This window comes from Cygnus olor, chromosome Z, assembly GCF_009769625.2.
Source record: "Cygnus olor isolate bCygOlo1 chromosome Z, bCygOlo1.pri.v2, whole genome shotgun sequence".
NCBI classification, from domain to species: Eukaryota; Metazoa; Chordata; class Aves; order Anseriformes; family Anatidae; genus Cygnus; species Cygnus olor.
In genome coordinates this window covers 13432074-13452657 of record NC_049198.1, presented here as the reverse complement: position 1 = coordinate 13452657, position 20584 = coordinate 13432074, and the positions used below count along the sequence as shown (strand labels likewise).

Genomic DNA, 20584 nt, shown 5'->3' with positions numbered 1-20584 from the left:
CTGACAGAAGTGTGGAGGAAAGTAAGAGGAGGTTTTTTGTGCCTTTCCAAAGCCTGCTGAGTTGACTGAGAGTTTTCTTCTGGACTCCTGAATCTTTTGTGAGTCCTCGGTGAGAAGAGGGTCCTTTCCCTCAGAAGTAATTGTATGTCTGCTGTATCTTAGACATCAACACTGACCTGCTGGACAGCAAATGACTGCCTCTGCTTCTATGTCAGCAGCATCACAAAGGTCTTCAAAGTTTCTCTGAGAGATTCCTTTCTCCTGTCTTTTTATGAAGGACACCGAATTTTGTTTGCATGGGTGTGCTTACTCCTGTCATTTGTATTTTTGCACACCCATGTTATTATAGGTTAAATAACTTATGATTGTGATTATTATTGCTGTTATTATTAATTTAAGTAGTTTATAACACAGAATGGTGCTCCACGTTGCCTGGGGAAATGATATTTATTTGGCCGTGATGTGTCTGAACATGTCCCTATCAAACTGCCTCTCAGGTCTCACCCTAATACTACCCAGACTCTTTTACCCATTCCAGCTGAGTTTAGTAGAAAGAACAGCACTTGCCAGTGAGAGACAGAGATGGGGGGGGAGAGGGAGAGATGAAGGTGGGAGAGGATGCTGTGGATATTGTGCTGCAGGGGAGAAGCTGAGAGTTTGTGGTGCTCATAGAAGGGAGGGACCAGACCTGTGGGTGTTAAAGAAGCAGGGAAAATGGGGAACTGGGCAAAGCTGAGGGCATACCAGTAATGTTGTACAAAAGCTGACAAGGAGAAAGACAGATGTATGGCAGGGGATGATCTGGGGCAGGGGCAGGGAGAAGGAACCAGGGGTCTTGCAGTAGGGCCAGCATTGTACAGACAACAGATCATGAATTCATAGGAATCCCCAGTTCCTCTGTTCAGAGAACAACTTGTTATGAACACTCCTAATAGCATATTTGGTGTAAAACTGCTTACATTGGCACCACACCAGAATTGTGGTTTTGCTGGTATTCTCTGAATCCAAGGGTAGGCTGACCTTCTATTTCCCATCTTTTTCTTTGTATATATTCAGATGTACCAACAAGCCAGTTTATGGGAAAAAGTTGGTCTTTTCAGTAAAACCAGAAATTTTAGCGTAAAGGTTAGAAATGGCTTCAGAACAAACTCCTCACAGTTTCTAAGAAATTCTTCTTCTCTTCAGCTAGTGCTACCCTTTCTTGATCTCTCTGAGCATAGAAACATCTTTTTTTAATTGTTAAACAAGCATTGAGGTTTTTATCTCAGTATTTTTTAGAAGTTACGATTTTGTAAGCCAAGTTCAAAGTTTGATTTGAAAATGGTTGCTCTTGTCAATACTGGGAAGGAGTTGGGTGGGACAGCTTCTGTTCTCAGCTCTGCCAATGATCCCTCATGGGATCTAGCCATTGAAATTTTATGCTTTCTCAGTTTAACCCATCTGTAAAATGAATGCAATAAGCAACCTCATGAATTTGTTGGGAGGCCTCTTTAAACGTCTGACAAGTATGTTGATGTCATCCCATGGTTGCTTGCACATGCAGACTAAGTGCTTTTTAATTCCTATTTTCCTTTCTCAGTCAAATCTTGTTTTTCTGTCTTACTCTTTGCTGCAGCCTTGTCAGAAAATGCTCTGAATTTATGTGGAGTCTGTTGAATTTGTGCTTGATCAGGGACCAGAAATGGGTTTGTCTTTTAAAGCGCAGATACCATATTGCATGTTTTCCAAAGATGTATCTCCTTCTCAATTAACTTTTTCTGGCATTTTACCAGATTTTAGTACTGTAAAATTTAAAGAATCTGGAATCTACATTGTACATGTGTACAAGGTTCATTTAATTAAATGGAAAATATGCTGCATTGACTCTTTTAAAAACTACATGAAAACCAGTCTTACAGTAGATTGAAAACAGGTTCATGTTCCATGCAGAATATTTCAGAGATTATATCCTCAACCCTTTCCTGTGCAACTTCAACTCCATATTAGCTACTGCAATTGACCCATCTTTATTAAATTAGATTTGAAATAATGACCATATCCTAAGAACAAGTTAGCTGAACATACTGTAATTCCACATCTTGATACCAAGCATAAAACTAATTTTCTTGACACACTAAACACAAAATCTATCCCTGGATAATGCTATATCTGCAACAAACAGAGAAATCCAAGAAAATGTGAAGCTAATGCTGACATTTTCTCCCTAGTACTTTTCAATACATCATGCTCCTAGGAAATCTTTCTTTGATTTCAATGAAAAGCATATTTCCAGGTGTCTGGGTGAACAAAGACTTAAAACAGGCAGTAAGAACAATTCCTTAATTCTTTCTGTGCAAGCTGGACTACAGGTTACAGCCATGAGTCTTATCAAAGGACAGAGTCTGCCTGCTCAGAGCACAGCTGATATGGATTAGATTAGAAGACTGTGATTTAAAGTATTAATAAAGTGGTGGGAAATATGGGCCCTTTCCTCCAGATCTGGGAGTTGTAATCCTTTTGGAAGCGAGGCATAAAATATAATCTACATGATGGTATTTCTTATTAATTCCTTGCACAAAATGCTGCCTTTAATGAACTCTACCGTTAAAAGTCTCAAAAGTTAATACAGTATTAAGGTAACAACTTAATATGTATACACCAGTCACCTTTTACAAGATGGTATACAATTTCCAATTTTATTTGTTCTGCATGGTTGAATATTGAGACAAATGGAACAAGAACGTGGGATGCCAAGAAAGAAAATGTCCTCTAAGATCCTTTGGGTACCATCTCCTTCAGTAGCGAGACATCAATGTCCACTTCAGCTTGCACAGATTGTCAGCCAGCATGATTTACTTCTTAACTTTTCTAAATCTCTGCACTTTCCCCAACAGTACATCTCACACACACACTAAGTACAAGCCAAACAACCTGTTTTTGCTATTTCAGATCATTGTTTGTTCTACACGTTCTACCAGAACTTCAATACCATTTGGGCATAGGTAAACTAGTGTGCCGCAACCATGACAGCTCTTTCTGTTTTTTTACCCTATATTTAAATTTGAAGAGTGTTTTGGTGTGGAGAGAAGGTTTCTTCTGCTATGCACTCTAGATCTTGATGTTGAATATCACCAAACCCTACTTGGATATCCTACAAGAAATTTCTCAGAACCATTAGGACATACTGCAAAACAATATTTTCAAATTCATACTTGAAGGACCTTGAAGAGATGTGCACCTACATGCAAAATTTAGGATTTCAGTGCTCTAATAAGCACCTTTTTTTTGCTCAAGAAGAGGGCCATGTTCTTGCTGTTGTACTGTCTCAGGGCACAAACCATACCAACTATCATATCTGAGTGTGTAAGAGATGCATGTCTGCACTGTCCTGTATATTATTAACCCTGAAACAACTCTCAGGTAAATCCATTTTTGCTGCTGGCAATACACACAGCTGCATAGATAATGACTGTACTGTGCAGCTCAGTTCCTGCCTCAGATTTAAAGCATGGTCTAGGATTTCACATGAGGTGGTCTTTGAATTTCAAAGAAGAAAGCATTCTGTAAGCACGCTTCACCACTCACAAAATGGCACGCTTGATGCCAGAACCACCCTCATTTTTTAGAAGCCTGAAGATGCCAAATAAAGTACTAAAGTACCAGTATGTGAATGAACCAAATTCAAGGCCACATGAAGGACAAATTGGAGCAGAGATATGAAGACAATTTCCAAGAAAATTATTTAACCATTAGGCTATTGGACATTTGAAGGAAAGCTGTCTCCCCTGTTGAAGCTGTTGTGACACTGGAGCGAATGAGAACTGTGTGAATAACTGATTTGGGATGGTTTGATGAACCAAAAGACCACCAGACTAAAGCTAGATAATCACCTATTTTTGCATAGATAATTAAATATTCACTGGAGAAGAAGCTTGAACATTACCCTCCTTTATTTCAGACAGATCTCTGCTGACTGAGCTATTTGCCAGAAGTACAAATGTACCACAAGCTCCTTCCCCTCCTCCTGTTCCAGCTGTACTTTATGTGAGAAAGGCCTGGCCACCCACCTACTTACTTGCAGGAAAGGATTCGTAGCTGCAAACGCCAAGAAAAAAGAGAGGCACCTTCCTTCTGACTTAGCTGCCTAAGCCTCTTTGAGAGACATAATAGGATGAAAGGTTTCCTATATCCTCAGCTTCCCCACTCAGTTCCTTGCTTAGTGCCCTAGGTTAACACTTCTGTCCTTTCCTTGCACTCTGGGCAGACATCTCTAGCTGCCTTCACCGGGTCTGTGAACTCTGCTCCCTGAGGCAATGCCTGAGAGATGGACACCACTACATCAAGGCAAGAAGACTAATACTGCCCTCAGAGGCTCTTCAGCAGTTCAAACTTCTGAACTCTTCCTATGTGGATTATGAAGACTCTAGCATATGAATAAGAAAATTTTGACATCTTCATGACATGAAAGCTAGATTTATAAAATTGAATAAAAGTAACATGTGGCTTCAATGCTCCATTTAGGCTAAGCATTTTGATAGGACAATATTTTATTTACCAAAAGGTCACTGAGATAAAAGAAACACTATCCACTCATAACATTATTTTGTAACATTTACATCTAAACCACCCCAAGATAATTAAATTCCTATTGGAAAACAAACAAACAATCAACTAACAAATCAAGACAACCTTTTCTTTAGACATTATCTTCTTCCCATGACAGCCAAATTCTCTGACCTATGTTATTGGACCTGTTGTACAGCTTACAAACCTTAGTCCAAACTAAAAGGATGTGTGTGATACAAAAATAAAAATCAGGCTGATGACAAGTGATGTCCATGTTGCTGTTGTTTTTAATTAAAAAATATAACTAATTGTCCAGAATTAATTGTAACAGGTGTTCCAAGTAGAAAATGTGTTTATTATTGATTGATGATTTTGTGGTTTAATCTGGCAGGCAGCTAAGCTCTACACAGCAGTTCACTCACTTCCTCCAGATCAGCCAGATGCTGTGATGCACAGTGCAACTGCTCACCACCCACTGACCTTCCCCAAGCCCAGACCCACCCCAAGCAGCGACTCCCCTCCAATTTTATTATTCAGCACAATGCCAAATGATGTGAGACAAACCTCTGTCCAGTTTGGGTCACCTGTCCTGGCCCTGTCCCCTCCCAGCTCCTGGCGCACCCCCAGCCATCTCGCTGGCAGGGCAGCACCAGAAGATGAAATGTCCTTGGATCTGTGTGAGCAGTGCTCTGCAACAACTAAAACATCAGCATTATTCTCATCCTATATCCAAAACACGGCACTATACGAGCTACTAGGAAGAAAATTAAATCCAACCCAGCTGAAAACGAGGCATGCATTTTTTGCCTTGAATCATGAAAAAATGCATATTCATAACACAGTATGACATTTGCCATGCATCAATTTTATTGCACATTGTTTCACACACATTCAGCAGATCAGGTACCGCAAATCCACAATCACTGCCTATATGCCCACTTTTAAAAATCAGTTGGAGGAGCAGGAGGCTACTGCAGTCTTTGGGCCACCAATATCCATCCACACACAGACCCACAGTCAGCCTAGAGAACGCCTGTAACCTGCCTATCTGAGGGTACACACCATGCAACTCAACCACAAGATCTGGCATTTTCCAGAGGACATTTTCAATTGTACATCTGCCTTACAGAGTGTGCTCTAGGTCTGATCTCGAAAATGTCCACAGCTCCCCTGCAAAATGTAACTTGATATCTAACTTAGCGAAGAGATAACCTTAGCCATGAAAAGATGCTGGCATGATGGTTTCACAAGAACAAAAGCCACACAGACACCTGTACACTCACAGTGACATGTTGCTGTAGGGATCCAGTGCAGACGTATGCAAAGCAGCAGAACCACAGTGTACAGCGACTTCGTGCTTTTGAGTAGATCAAGGTGAATAGTGGATTTAGGAGAGCTGGGTAAAAGGAAAAGAAAAAAAAAAAAAAGTCAGCCTAAGACAAAGCCTTCTACTTTTATCCAACAAAGCAAGCAAAAATGTCTTGCAGGTGATACAGAGCTCTTCACCGCCAAAGGAAGGGAAAGCTAACCTTTGGGGTTTTTTTTCAGTAGCAGTCAATCCACAAACATTCCTGAATGGAACATGTCTGACTGCTGAATTTTTTTTTCCTCAGAGATATCAAGCTGCAAAATTTCAACACTTTCCTAAAAATATTGGCTTTCCTATATAAAACAAATAGCTGAATTCTAGATGAACTTGTAAATAATATTCAGGCAACTGAAATGTATGAATTTGACAAAGAAATACCACTGATAATGGGGCTGTTCCACACACTAAACCAGAGGATCCTAAAGGTTTTAAGAACATCCCAAAAGGCATTCGGTTCCGTAGAGACTCAGGCCTTTACAGTAGTAGCCTGAGCCCTACATCCTAGTGGATGAACTATGTTCCACAGTAACCAAAGTCATCGGTGATGAAAAGATGTAGCTCCCCCTCTAGTATATGTGGCAAATACCTGTGTGGCGAACTGGAAAATCAAACAAAGGCTTGCTTGGACAGGGGGAATCATGACTTTCCACAGCTATTATAGCCAAGTTCAACCAACATTTTTATATTTTTATCACTTTTTGCTAAAATGTTGTGATTGTATTACCATCATGCTTAATGTTTTTATTTTCCTAAAGGGTACAAAAACTCTAATTTTCTAGCAAAAATACTGTTTTCAAATGAGAAGAGATATAAAATGAGACCTTATCCGTTATTCATGAGAGACAGATGTTATTTTTGGCTGCACTGTTTAATGAATACCATATTATGCTCTTTTTAACCTTACACCAGAAATAACATACTTCTAGCATTCATGAACTTCAAGCCATTATCAGTAAAAGCTTCTATTAACATCCAGAACTTTTCTCAGTTCTCACTGCAAAAGCTTTAAGCTGTCAGCTCCAGTCCCTATTATAGAAAGATTTTTTTTTTCACCTATGAAAAGATATTCATGCAAAAGATATAATCCTTGGCAGTCAGCTAGCTGATGTTGAAAACAGTCTGCAATATTTTTCTGTTGTATTCTTTATGATATTGGATTTACACACTTGATGTCTTGCTGTATTTTTTTTAGTGCAGGCGTGTTTTGTTTTCTAACCTTTTAAAAAACAAAGCACTGCACCCTTTAATAAATACTATCTTGTTTCTGCTTATTTTCACTGATCTGGAGAAATGCCTGCCAGCAAGTATCAGCTGAAACTAATTACCATCAGTACAAAATCTCCAAGCTGAACTGGGATGCTAACAAAAATGCAAAAAGAAAATGAATAAAATGTTATTTGGGAAGCAGAGATCAGTTTTGCCAGCCAGTGACTACAACGAAAAATAAGAGCCTGCATACAAACAGTTATTATTAACATTTCATTTTTGTATGGATAACTTTCTTTACAGAGTAAAGGCTGTGGCTGATTCAAACTGCTTGATTTAAGACAACTACAAAGATTGTGCGATGCCTGCATGGCAACTGTGTCAGTGTGTGCAACGGGATTTTTTTCCACTGAATCTAATACGATAGCTTGAAACAAATGAGGCTGTTCTAAGGAAGACCCTTAAAATCTAAAGCCTTATGCATCTGTCTCAGTTTTCTACATAAGGGATAGTTTCCAAAGATATAGGGACAACCTGAGGTTTCACCCTAGCATGAAGTACAAATGAGCCAAGCTCAGGAGCTAGCGCATGAAGAAAATAAGTAGGATACCTTTACAGCCTACCTCAAGCTGTATAAATGGCTTCTCTTCAAAGTTTGGAGTAGGAGTGTCCAAATTACTGCCTGTGTCCTCATGGACACGTGGAACCATTCTAGCATTCACAGATCTTGAACACTTCTTTCCTTCTGCCACAGCAACCTGCTTCTCTGACCTTTACATCCAACCAGAGTGAGGAACTCAAAAGCTGATCTGACAGCTTTACTAGGGAAGTATTAAGTTGATAAGAGACAACAAAGGAACAGGATAAAACGAAAACAACAAACTTATGAGCAAACCCTGTCTCATATTGCACAATTGGGCTGAGGGAAAACAGAGCAGCACTTTCATGGCAGCAGGCAAAAAGACAAATTTCTGGCACTCCAGTTCACCTCATGATTACCCTGGCCACAGCAACAGTCAGCAGCTCACAAAGCAAAATGCTGTGATCAGAGCAAACCACATGTCATTACTGTTCCCACAGAAGCTGACATATTCTTTGATGAGATAACAGAAAAGAGCTCAACAACACACTTCTTCCCAAGGTAAATGGAGCCTCGAGCTGTGAGGAGCACACCCCGTGACAAGAGCCGTAGCAGGCCACACATGATAAATCCTGCAAACAGTGAGGAGAACCTCAGTTTATGCAGGCAGCATGTGAGCAGGACATACTACATCTTGCCTGTGCTGATCTTAGTGCTTGGCATCTTAGTGCCCGGACATCTTCATGCTCTTTCCTTTAATTTCTTTTTCTGAACAAAATAACAGTCATAATGACTCAAGCCAAAAGTCCTTCCACGTCTGTATCTTGTCTCCAACAGTAGTCTGGCAATCTAGCAAAATAAATGATGGCAGTAATACCAGTAATTATTTGCACTTTACATATCGTCAATGTGAAAAGGTAATCAAATGTGAAGCCTTATTTACCCTTAGGGAGTCCACATACTTAGCATCACTGATTAGCAAAAGAACATATCCCTGAATGCATAAGTGAAACCCAGAAAGAGAAAGTAATATATTACTGGCAGTAACAAGCAGAGCTCACTGGTCAAAGCCATAGTAAAGTGATTTTAACACAGCTGAACAGAAGACAATTTATGGTGTTTAGACTACACCAGTGCTGGCACTGACAAATACTCTAAGCAGTCCAAAAAAACACTCAAAACTTTTGGGTAAATTTAAATATGTCTGCACATGCACATGAATGACTCAATGCTTTATTGTAATTCCTTCCTTTCCATTCTCTTTTTTTTTTTTTAAAGTATTTCATACATAGTATAATTCACCGTCCTGACTACTGACCTGGAAATTTAAATAATAAAATGCTTCAAACTGCTTTGAAGTTACAGATGTCAATGAAAAGTGCTCATAAAATGCCTTTGACTTTTTATTGTTGTTTGTACTCTTTTATCTCAAAAATAATCAAATTGCCTTTTTCAGATGTCTTCAGACTTCCTTGTATTTCCTGCACTCAACTGCTGATGGCCAGGTTTTATCCGAAAAACCCTTTTACAGTTCCATTAAAATTTAAAAGAAAGTTAGAAATATAGGGTTAGGGTATGCTGATAGAGAAAGGTTTTAATCTTGTAAAAGGGAAAACCAGCATATTTCTGTGGGATAATACTGCCAAGAAAGAGTAGGATATTGAACAGAGAACAACAGTATTATCCCTTCACAATGCAGATTTGCATCAGACAAGCATTTGTTCCCCGCTTTTTTTTTTTTCCTATTGAATATTTTCCTTCTATCCAAGTGTTCCAAATGTTTGAGGGAAAAATGTGAGGTGTGGGAGCCAAAACACTGTCTAGAGAGCCAGCAGTTCCTTAAACCGTTTCATCACGCTGTCTCCACTTGGGAGACTTGGGACAAAATTCTTTCCTGGTTGACTGAGCTGATGTAAGGAATAATCTATCAGTTTTAAGTATTTTCAAAAGGACAAGTTTCACACAGATTATGATCATGCACAAATCCAGTTCCTGGGCCTGTAGTTTTTATTCATGGGGTTAAATTATATAAATAGCCTAATAAGGGGTCCAATACAGCCTTAGATGATTGCATATCAGCCATCCCTGCAGTGTGACAGCAACACCTTGCTGTAAAGCATTGGGAGCCCTGTTTCATGAAGACCAGGCTGTAATGGATTGGCAAATAGCAAATAGGACAGACAGATTCTCAAAACAGTTAAGCATTTAATTCTCAGTGATTTCAGGAAAAGAGAGGTTAAGTCTACACAGTGCAACAGAGAATGAAGTAGAGGTCTCTAAGCTAGAACCAGATTTGCCAACATGTAGACACAGAATGGGGCAAAGCTGTGGAGAAATGATACCTTGGGCCCTCGAACCAGACAACTTCCTCAGCCTGGCATGGGCCTGGCACTAATTAGACTGGCTGTGAGGCTCACAGCTGCAAAGTTCTGCATCAGAACAGCCACGTTGCTTCTGACTGCAAAGTTTCCTTAATCATTGGGTATTTCGCTTCACTGTCTTAGGGACCCAAAATCTTCTATAAATACTTCCCAGCACCTCTAAGCAGGCTCATGTGCACAGATTTTAACCCAGGATCAGTTCCAGAGCCTTCACAAATGCCTCTGCTTGTGGACTTAAGTCACTCACAAAGCCATGTTTTGCTGAAACAAAATTGCTGAAGACATACAAATCTTCATATGCCAGAGGGGCAGAGGAGAGGTAAGGATAGAAGATGCCAGATGAAAAGGAGAAAGCTATTTTCAAGTCAGTTTTAGGATCTGGCAGGGGTAAAAAAAAACGTGTAACTTACCCACCTGCATCTTCAGATAAATATTTTTTTAAGCCCAGAATCTGTTCTTGATGGATGGGCAGTTATTCTAGCTGGAAATGCTTCCCACAATAACAGTTTCATACCCTCCCTTGGCAGCTGCCTTCCTTGTTCCACCCCTCTAACATACCCTCCCTGATGAATTTACATTTTCATTCCTTTTCTGTCTGTAATTAGTTCTGCCATCCTCCTGGACGAGCATGAACAATGGTACTGTTCCTCCTTGTAAGACTGTTTTGATGCAAGACAGTCAGGTCCTGTGTTCCCATCAGTCACCTCTGCATTACATATTCTCACTTCTTTCCACATAGGTCTTCATTTCCAAAATATCCATCATATTAGCTGCTCTCCTCTGATCTCTCTCCAGCTTGTCTGTGTCTTTTTTAAAATATGTTGCCCAGAACTGAACACAGTACTACAAATCATGTGTTGACTACAGCAAACTAAGAACTCTTGCCTCACATATAATACCCTTGGTAGTAAAATGAAATACAATAGTAGGTATTTTTCTCATTAGTGCTGCATTGTTTACCAACTCATACTCAAAATCACCATCAGCTATAATCCCTAGATACTTCTCCATGTCTTATATATATGGCCTAAAAGATTTCCCACAATCTATATTTATTCTTTCTTATGTGAAACACACTATGTTTGCATCTGAAACTTTACTTGATTGACTTCAGTCCTTTTCTACAGTTATCACCGAGTATTTTTAAGCCCTATTCTCCAAAACACGTTTGGCTCTTCTTAGATTATATTTTAATGAGAAGTTAATAATGAAAGTTCTGAGTAGCACTGAATACTCCTTGAGTATGGGCTCTTCATACATCAGAATATCTTGACAATAAACAAAAAAATAATTACCAATTATATTTGTTTAGACCAACCTTAGCTGCAAAAGACCAGTCTTACTGCAGCAACTACACCTCCATCACATTTCTGAGCTTTTCAGAGGAAAACTTCACCCAATTAAAAAAAATATATATGTATATGATGGGCACTGCATTTCTTTCACTCATTAAAATAACCACCAAACACATCATTTAGCTTGTCATGAGTCATTTGTAATAGACCCACATTACCTTCTCTTCATTGTCTTACTTTCCTGTGTTAAGATTTCCCTCTGGTCTCTGTAAGTGCAGTATTTAAGGACATCAGTAGGTGAGAAATAACATCTTTGAGACTTCCTTCTTCTGTCCAAGCCAACAAAAAGTGAGATAATTAACCCAATGCAGTGTTCCATCTGTTGATCTCTTTCAGCACCTGAGCTGGCATGTGCAAAGTTACCTGCGTATCTCTACACTGTACTCCAGTCTGGAACACATGCAAAGAAGCTCGTTATCCTCAAGTACAGACGCAGTACACAGAATAAAGCAGATTTCTTGCAATCATTGATGGGTAACTGAACATCCCATAACAGTAGGGGAAAAAAAGGCATCCCCCTTTACACACCAATATCCTGTGTGGGAAAAATAAGACTACAGTTGAACACACCTCCAGCTCCTCTCTCCTCCCATCATGACCACCACCAAGTTAAAAGTCTCCAGAAAATGGAAAACTTTTGGAAAGCATTTATAGTGTTTCATTCTGTATCTGCCAGCAGAGGGGTTCATAAAAAGGCAAACTTCAGAGAGCAGCAGTTTCTGAAGCACTTGTTGTGTTCATTGATTTTCATTTTTTTTCTGACAGAGAAGAATAACCATGAAACTGTGCTTAAGAAATATGAACAGTTCTGCATTACATATAAAAATGAAACGTGAGAGAGGACCTTTAAAACAGAGTATAGAAATAAGGCCAACCTATAGAAGACTTTGGGGCTGATGTAAACCTGAAGAATAAATATCTTATAGAGAAAAGTATAGGAGGCTGGGTCTATAACACAAAACACATTATCACTGGAATCAAAGTCAAAAACTCTAGGAGAGAGGTAATTGAAACATTTGACATATAACCCTTAACATAGAAGTTATGATCTGCCATATGAAGGAAACCATCCACTCTGGATGGATGAGAACAAGATTTATAAATGATGGACACGGCTATTATACAACAGACATGACAACAGACCCCAAACCCAACCTCTGATGTGATTCCTTCTTTTCTGTTGCCAACTCTCTCCTGCATACACATCTTGACTACCATCTCCTTCACATCTTGTTTTCCTTTGATATGTCTCCTTTTTTAGCCATCTCTGAAAAGTCTGACTTAGATAGCCCACAGTGTGTCTTATGTAGCATTGATGTGATTCAGCATCTTCAGAGGCAGCTAAAAGTAATGCTCAGTGAACAAACTGATGCTAGTAAGTTTGCCAAGTTTTGAAGTAACTCTATGTTTCTCTGAGAGTCAGAAACTCACTCTGTGTTTGCTATTTCCACAGCTCTTTTCTGCATCTTTGGACTGCTTATCTTGCTTTGCTTTCAGGGAAACAGTATCAGACTTAAACAGAAACAACCTCAAGTCCCATTGCAGAACCCATATCTTTTCTTTTTCCCAAAAAGGAAAGATAATAACTATTGCTGCTACCATCTGAAAGACTACTGAACAACAGATTTACTTATACATACTAAACCTTCCACACTTTAAAGGAAAAAGAATATAGAATACCATTGAAAGAAAGCTTTCTTTTACTTTGCAAATGATCTAGCTATCTTCACTTTTCTCTTTTATCTTTATTGAAGTCAAAAAGATTTTCAGAGGCTCTCAGCAAATTGAAATGTCTGTACTTAAAGACTTCAGAACACAATGTAGTGCCACGACAACCACTTTGGCACCTCCATGTCCGCTGGTTCCCTCAGAATTAATATAACATAGGATACTGCAAAGATTAATTGAACATGTTACTAACAAGTTTAATTATTTGTTTGGACTTAACTATTTGCAATAGTCTTCTACTGCACTTCCTCAGATGTTGTTATTAAACTTCAGATTGGAGAGTATGTGCTGTACTTGGGTGGCAAAATAATCCTGGTGGTAAAATTTAAAACCAAAATCTTCAGATGACCTAGGGCCAAAACCATCTATGATGTACCAAGGAACTCCAAGGTGGGGAAACTCTCATGGGAGTGCTCCTGAGCAGTCTCACTGCATGACAGCTGCATACAGCTCCAGATTCACAGGCTGGACACTCTGCTCAGGGATAGTATTCTCAGGTCTAGACTTCATGGACTTTGAGCATCTCTGCAACGAAATACAGAACTGACATTGATTCACAATGATGTGGCCAGCAGTGAAGTGTAGCACCAGCCAGTTATGCAAGCTCATTCACAGATGCAAAGAATGGTTGAGTTGGAAGGGACCTTAAAGATCTAGTGCAATCCCCTCTGCCATGGGCAGTGACACCTCCCATTAGATCACAGAATCACAGAATGGCCAAGGTTGGAAGGGACCTCTGAATATCACCAAGTCCTAGAGCACATTGCATAGGATGGCATCCGGGCGGTTTTTGAGTATCTCCTGAGAAGGAGACTCCACAACCTCTCTGGGCACCCTGTTTCAGTGTTCTGTCACCTGCTCATCTGATCAAGATGCTCAAAGCCCTGTCCAACCTGACTCTGAACACTTTCAGTGCTGGAGCACCCACAACTTCTCAAGGCAACTTGTTTCAGTGCCTCACCACCCTCTGAGTTCTGACTCTTCTCTAAGGAAGAATTTCTTCCTTATACCCAATGTAAATCCACCCTTTTTCAATTTAAAACTGCTGCCCCTTGTCCTGTCACTGCAAACCCTGGTAAAAAGTTTTTTTCTCCATCTTTCTTTCAAGCTCCCTTTATATATTGAAAGGACACAATAAAGTCTCCCTGGAGCCCGCCACAAGATGCTGCTGTTTCTGAGCTAACCAGCCCTGGTTTTCAGCAGTATCCACTGTGTACTAAGGCTGGCTCACATGATCCTGCTGCTGTATCTCAGCAATTTTGCTCCATCTGCTTCTGTCCCAGAGTTAGCTCTTGGGTGTCTGTGCAGTGGCTGTAGATTTTTGCAGGATGGTATGGACATGACATATGAAGATCTTGCATACACTCGGTATTATCCAGAGCCAGGCTGAAGATGAAGCTACAGCCAGGTTGAGAAAAAATCTTGTCTTTTGCAAACAAGGGAGGAGACAACATGCATGTTGACTGACTGGCCCATCATTATTTCTATACTAATGTTGAGTTCTGCTGTGCCTTTTCTTTAAATAAGCTTTTTGTAATCAGAGACTGATTCAATGATTTTGTTCTCACCTTCTGTTACCCTTTAGTTCTTGTTCTCTATTCTCCTGTGGTGGTTTTATTCTTTGTAACTAAGTGAACTGCTCAGAAGGGTGGTGTGCAGAAAATCCTTATCCCCTTTTTATCACAAAATTATATTTCAAAACATTCACCAATTTCTCGCTACTGTAACAACAGAAATTTTCATTTTTACTGCCATACCATCTTTTTTTTTCTTTTTTTTTTTTTCCAGTATCATTACAAAAATAAAGTCAAAATGCTTACTTTCTATGTAATCCAAACCCACCTGGAATTAGACCTCAGACTTAGTGTCTCAAACATATAGCATATTTCAAAGCTCTGGCTTTTAGTGTTCTGCAATGTAAGTGACTTTGTGCTGTCATGTATATTGGCTCTGTTTTAAAAACCTACACTTCCCCAGGACCAGGGCTCAAAATTAATATACAAAAACATTACATTTGTATATTATTGTATTTATTATTTTCTTGCATGTATCTTCTGTAGAAATACGGTTTAAACATTGTAGCCAACTTATCTTCTGAGTTTCCCACCAAAATATCTCATCTGCTCCGTGGATCAGCAGTCCACAGGTTGTAACCAATGGTTTTATGTTTGTTTCTAGAGATTGGAAAGGATACAGTTCCTAAACAAAACCTCACTGCAGTTAATGAGATTCTTTCCGTTTCTGTAATATTTCTGGAGCAGCGTCATTACCAAGGCTTTAATGCTTAGATTTCCTCTTTACACAATATGCCAACATCAAATCTGCTGCAAATTAGTATAATTCTCGTGATTCCACATTGCCTACCAAGATTTAAAGCATTCCTTAAGATCACACTAACCATTGAATGTGTGACCATAGGGTGTCGGCAAATACCTCTGTTGATCAGGTTAAGTTTCCACACTCTTGTGAGACCTACATTTTCCAAACATGTAAATCCTACATCTTTTAAAAATGTAAAAATCAAAGGAAATTACAGTTCAATAATAATAATAATAATAATAATAATAATAATAATAATAATAATAGTAGTAATAATAATAGTAATAATAATAGTAATAATAATAGTAGTAGTAGTAGTAAAATAGTTTATGCAACACTTTCTATGATACATTTCAACCTCATGAAGCAAGTTTTAGATAACTATCACTGGGCAGCTTTAGGAAATAAATCTAAATGGCAGCCCAGTTAGTACATTGTATTCCGAGTTGATCCTCATAACCATAACCTCTAAGCCATCAGAAGTTTTTGGTTTTAAACAGATAGCATTCCACTGATGCTTTACATGTGAATAAAAAAGAGCACCTCTAAATAAATAATCCTCCAGATCTTACATAATGGGAAATGGTAACATGGGAGATAGACGAGTGAGTAAAGATTTAAGACTGCATGGGACATGACAGAGACAAATATCCACATTGTGCAACATTTAAAAAAAAATAGTTTGCTGGTTATGTTAAATTCTACATAGCAACAATTTTAAAAAATCAGTAAAAATCACAGGAACTTCTGTAACATCCCCATAAAAAGCTGAAAACAATCAACCTCCTACTCTCTATTTTTTTAAATCAAAGTAAAGAAAATATTAGGATGCATAAAAACTGCTGTGGAAAATAACTGCAAATACATTCTAATGTTGTTACATTTTGGTATGACATGCTCCCACTTAGAGTACTGTCTCACAAACTTTCTCTTTGGTTCCAAATTATGCTTTTTATAGCCCTTGACTGGGACTAATGAGACTCAGGTGACCTGGTTTCCAAAACAAGTGAGACAGATCACTCTCCTCAAGTCTGAGATATGTTCACATATTCCTTCACTGTTTGGGGTTGGAAGGTCTCAGACTAAAGTTCATAGGTTATCCATTATATCACATCTTCAAATCTTAAAACTGTTCTATAAAATGTTCATCCCAGTACTGTTTCAAAACCTTTAGTTAAATACTGCCTTACATTAAGCTAAATTTTTACTCATTTCCTATCATCGTGGCCTGGAAAATACGTGCTGCAAATTGAGAGCATTTCTCAGTTACGAAGCAACAATGATAATGACAGCATTTACATCTGACAAGTCAAATCTCTCAGTCGGGAATTCTCCATGTACCTTCTTGAAAAGCCAGTGAAGATCCTGTCTCCCAAGTGTTCCTAGAAACCCCAAGTTCCCAGAAGAGAGGGTCCAGCCCCAGAGTGCCAAACGAACTGCCTCATCCAACCCAGGGAAGCAGACTTCACTTGTGCCTGTGAGCATCACAGGCAATAGCCAATTGAGCAGGGTATGAACTGGAAAATGGAAGAAGAGGCCTACAAGTCTCTCAAGACAAGCATATGTTTAAGGAAAGGTTGGACCTGGTGCTCAGGGACATGGTTTAGTGGGTGACGTTGGTAGCTGGGGGATGGTTGGACCAGATGATCTTGAAGGTCTTTTCCAACCTTAATGATTCTAACATTCTATATGCAGGACAACCCAGCCTCTGCCACTTCTGACATGCTGTGAACCAGATTAGCATGCCTGATCCATAAGGGTGTGCTCCGTGCCTCGCACGGAGCCCTGTGCATTGCACCTTAGCCCCATGCTGGTCCTGTACTTTTGAACCAAGAGCATCAGGTCACCGTGTTGGGGTCAGGACAGCACCAGCCACCTTCTGTGTCCACATTCTGGGTTCAGCTGAGGCTGCTGTGGTAAGGGCTGTGTGTGCCTCTCTGCAGGTGGCCCTGGACAGCGCAACCACACCATCAGCAGTAGGGCAGGAACACACCCCACCCAGGCGGCAGCCGCCATTTCGTGCAACGCTGTGCCCCACGGCCCAAGATGGCCCTCGCAGCCAAGCCCTCTGATTGGTGGGCAGGCAGCCGGTTGCTAAGCTGCCTCAGCCCACCTAGCAACCCAGACCCAGGCCAAGCCTGCAGTGGCCAAGTGCAGGGGGAGCCATAGGCCCCAGAGAGTGGCCCCAGGAGGGGTCCCCAGTGGTGCCCCCACACCTTGCATCTAGCCCTAGCAAAGGTCCGGGAGATTCCTGCATGATGCAGGGTCAGTAGCATATTTTCTAACACTTTAAAGTGCCACATGTGTGCGTGCCTTCCTAATGGGAATGGCAGCTCACCAACATTCTTTATGTGCACCTAGGTTTTCTGCACCAAAAACCCAGCTCTTCTCCCAGCAATGGGGTGTGAATTTTATTCCTGTTGACTCACAAGCTTGGAAAGCTTTCTACGCCCCAGGCAACACTCTCTCTTCACTTCAGTCATCTCAGGATGGGGCTTAGAGAAAACCCAACATTAAAAGCCCAGGTGGCAGGTAGAAAACAGCACTGTATCAAGTGCAGAAATTAGGAGCAATTTGGCTGACTCTCATTTCTATGGTTCTCTCCACATGTAGGTGGATGAGCAGAAATCCAGGCCATGATGTGAAGTCTTTGCTGTTCTTCCCCCCTATTAAAATTGCATTCTGTCAGCCCAAGCCCCCAGCTCTCTGGAGAAAGTCTCATTAATTTCATTATCAGAATACAAAGAAGTAGATAATCACAATGCAAAACTCATTAGCAAAAGTTTAGGGAAAAAAAAAAAATAAAAGAAGGAAAGGAGCTAATTTAAGCAACATTTACTGTTCTCTCTACAACACGGTTCTTAGTCAATTTAAAATCAAGGGCAACTGAAGAAAATATTGCCAGTGGGAGAAGAGAAATTTGCTGCATGCAGTTACATTTGCCTGTGGCCTTCCAAAGCAGAACCTTTCCCTCGATGCACACTGCTTGCCTGGGCTTATCATTTGAATCCCCACGCGTGCTTGCACAAAGAATTGCCACAGACCTATATATAACCATTTAAAAATGCATGCCGGGGGGAGAGGAGGGGTTGGGTTTCCATTTCCTACGACATCTAATTGGAGCTGTGATCCTCGAGGTCAAATTCCTGCAGGTAGATCCAATAAAAGAGTTAACCCATGCAGATTAGGCACTGAATACCTGGCTTCTAAGTATCTGGCTCTTTCTGTGAAATTCAAAACCCCGAGGTAGGTGCTAAGCCTCCCCATTGAGGGCATGCAAAGTTAGACCTCTCAGAAGAGCCATCCAAGAAAGTGCATGTAAAGTGGGAGCCACTCGGAGCTGGAAATGCTAATTGCAGGAACGTGGCCGAATTCTTGTCCCCTCTCCAGGGCTGCGGCATCCGCCCGTGTCACAGCTCCAAATAGAGCCTGACCCTTCTCCCGCCAGCGGGCAGCCCTCATGAGGCTTCTGTTTTCTTTCTAAAACCCAGCCAGGATGTTCAAGCAGTGTCGGCATTCATGTCTGCATTATGCCCTGACACTGGCAGCACCCGCCCGAAACAAGGTGCAGGGCTCTTCTGTCACTGGTGGGACATCTCCAGCCTCCCTGTAAACGTGGAGAATGTGAATTGGATTTCTCTAACTTCCCCTGGAAATCCTAACCTGAGTGAATGCACTTTGCATTCAGTGAAAACAGGTGGACCTTGCGTGGCCACCCTGCTATTATTTGAGTTTGCTACAAGTTTTCATTTGCTTCTTGCAAGCATCAGATACACCATCCTCTTTCTAGGAAAGATCCTAGAAAGATCCTGCTACCAATAACACAGGTTTCGCCCACTAGAACCAAAATGCACTCTCTCTGGATTTTGTCCTGTTGTATAAAGGAATAGTATTTATTGATGATTTGGGACAATCCACTCAAACACCCCGTGGCCTTTGTCAGTTGTCTCTTGCTAATTTTACGGTTTTATCTTACAGCCACAACAAACACACCTGTACAGTAACTGCCATGGCATTTACAAAGGAATATATTTTATGACACAAAACAGAGTTAAGTAAAAGCTAACCTGTCATAACCTCCAAGTTAAAAAGAAACACGCATTTAACAGTGAGGTTTGATGTTAAACATATGTCCTTAAAACATATCACTTCTTGAAAAAAAATATTTCTTTTAGCAACGAAATTAATTTTGCCTAATATTGTCCCTGAATTTGGAATAAATAATAAAAGGACATAGTGATCTTTTTGAAAAATATTAATTTCTTGTCTGTCAGAATTGAGGTCCACAGATATTAGTGGTAAAATACTGTTCTGAAATGTAACACTAGCACGTATCTATGATGACATCATGTTTCTGTTTTTTCCCTTTGCTTTGAGCACCTGCATCCAAATTCCCTATCGTAAAATCAGTTAAAGTTGGTATAATATAACAGGTAATTATATTTAGACTCAGAAGGAAAATACTGAGATTCAGATTACATGGCAGAAAATAAGAACTCCCATTAGAACTGAATCATTCAAAATAAAAGCAATCTTTTTAAGTCTTAAAGCATGGAATTGCATTACTGAGAGATCTTTTCTGCGTCTGAAAATACTACTTTAAGCATGTAAGCTTTGCTGCGTTAGAAAAAAAAATCTGGAAAATGAATTATGATTTACACCCTGCAGCATTGCTATAAACAAGTAATTCAAGAAGCTCCACAGAAAACTCAAACACGTAATTCCAAAGTAAATTGCATGGAAATGGAATTTAGCAAAATATGTTCCCTGACATGTAGGGCACATACCTCCCAGCACTGCACCAGTTGCAAGTAAGGACTCTTACTTGTCAGACTTACAGTGCAACCTCAAGCTATTTAAAAAAAAAAAAAAAAAAAAAGTGAAAGGAAGTGAAAGCCAGTGGCAGAACATGAAGAAGGAAGATGTCCTGGTTCAATTTGTAATAACAAATCTAAAAGGAAAATGCTAGCAAATTCCTGAAAATTTGAGTGCAGGCTAGAAAAGCAGACTGTTAGACAGCTGGGACACGGATGCAAGAAGCTTTTAGGCAGACCTGCCATCTAGAGAATGCTGCCTGCCACTGACATGTGGCACTACACTT

The 20584-nt window shown here is 40.0% G+C and overlaps 1 long non-coding RNA gene across 7 annotated transcripts in view; it reads right to left on the bottom strand.

Moving 5' to 3' along the window:
* LOC121061286 overlaps window positions 1–20584 on the bottom strand; it is a 137651-nt gene that overhangs the window by 108024 nt on the left and 9043 nt on the right. For 5 of the 7 annotated variants that reach the window (XR_005815026.1, XR_005815029.1, XR_005815023.1 and 2 more), the window contains exons 2-4: window positions 8389–8549; window positions 7744–7941; window positions 5829–5941 (exon numbers count right to left, since the gene is read on the bottom strand). This is a non-coding gene — a long non-coding RNA (uncharacterized LOC121061286). Of the gene's footprint in view, window positions 1–5828; window positions 5942–7743; window positions 7942–8388; window positions 8550–11594; window positions 11951–20584 lie in introns of those variants that run through there. The other 2 variants (XR_005815027.1, XR_005815024.1) reach the window with 2 other exon arrangements.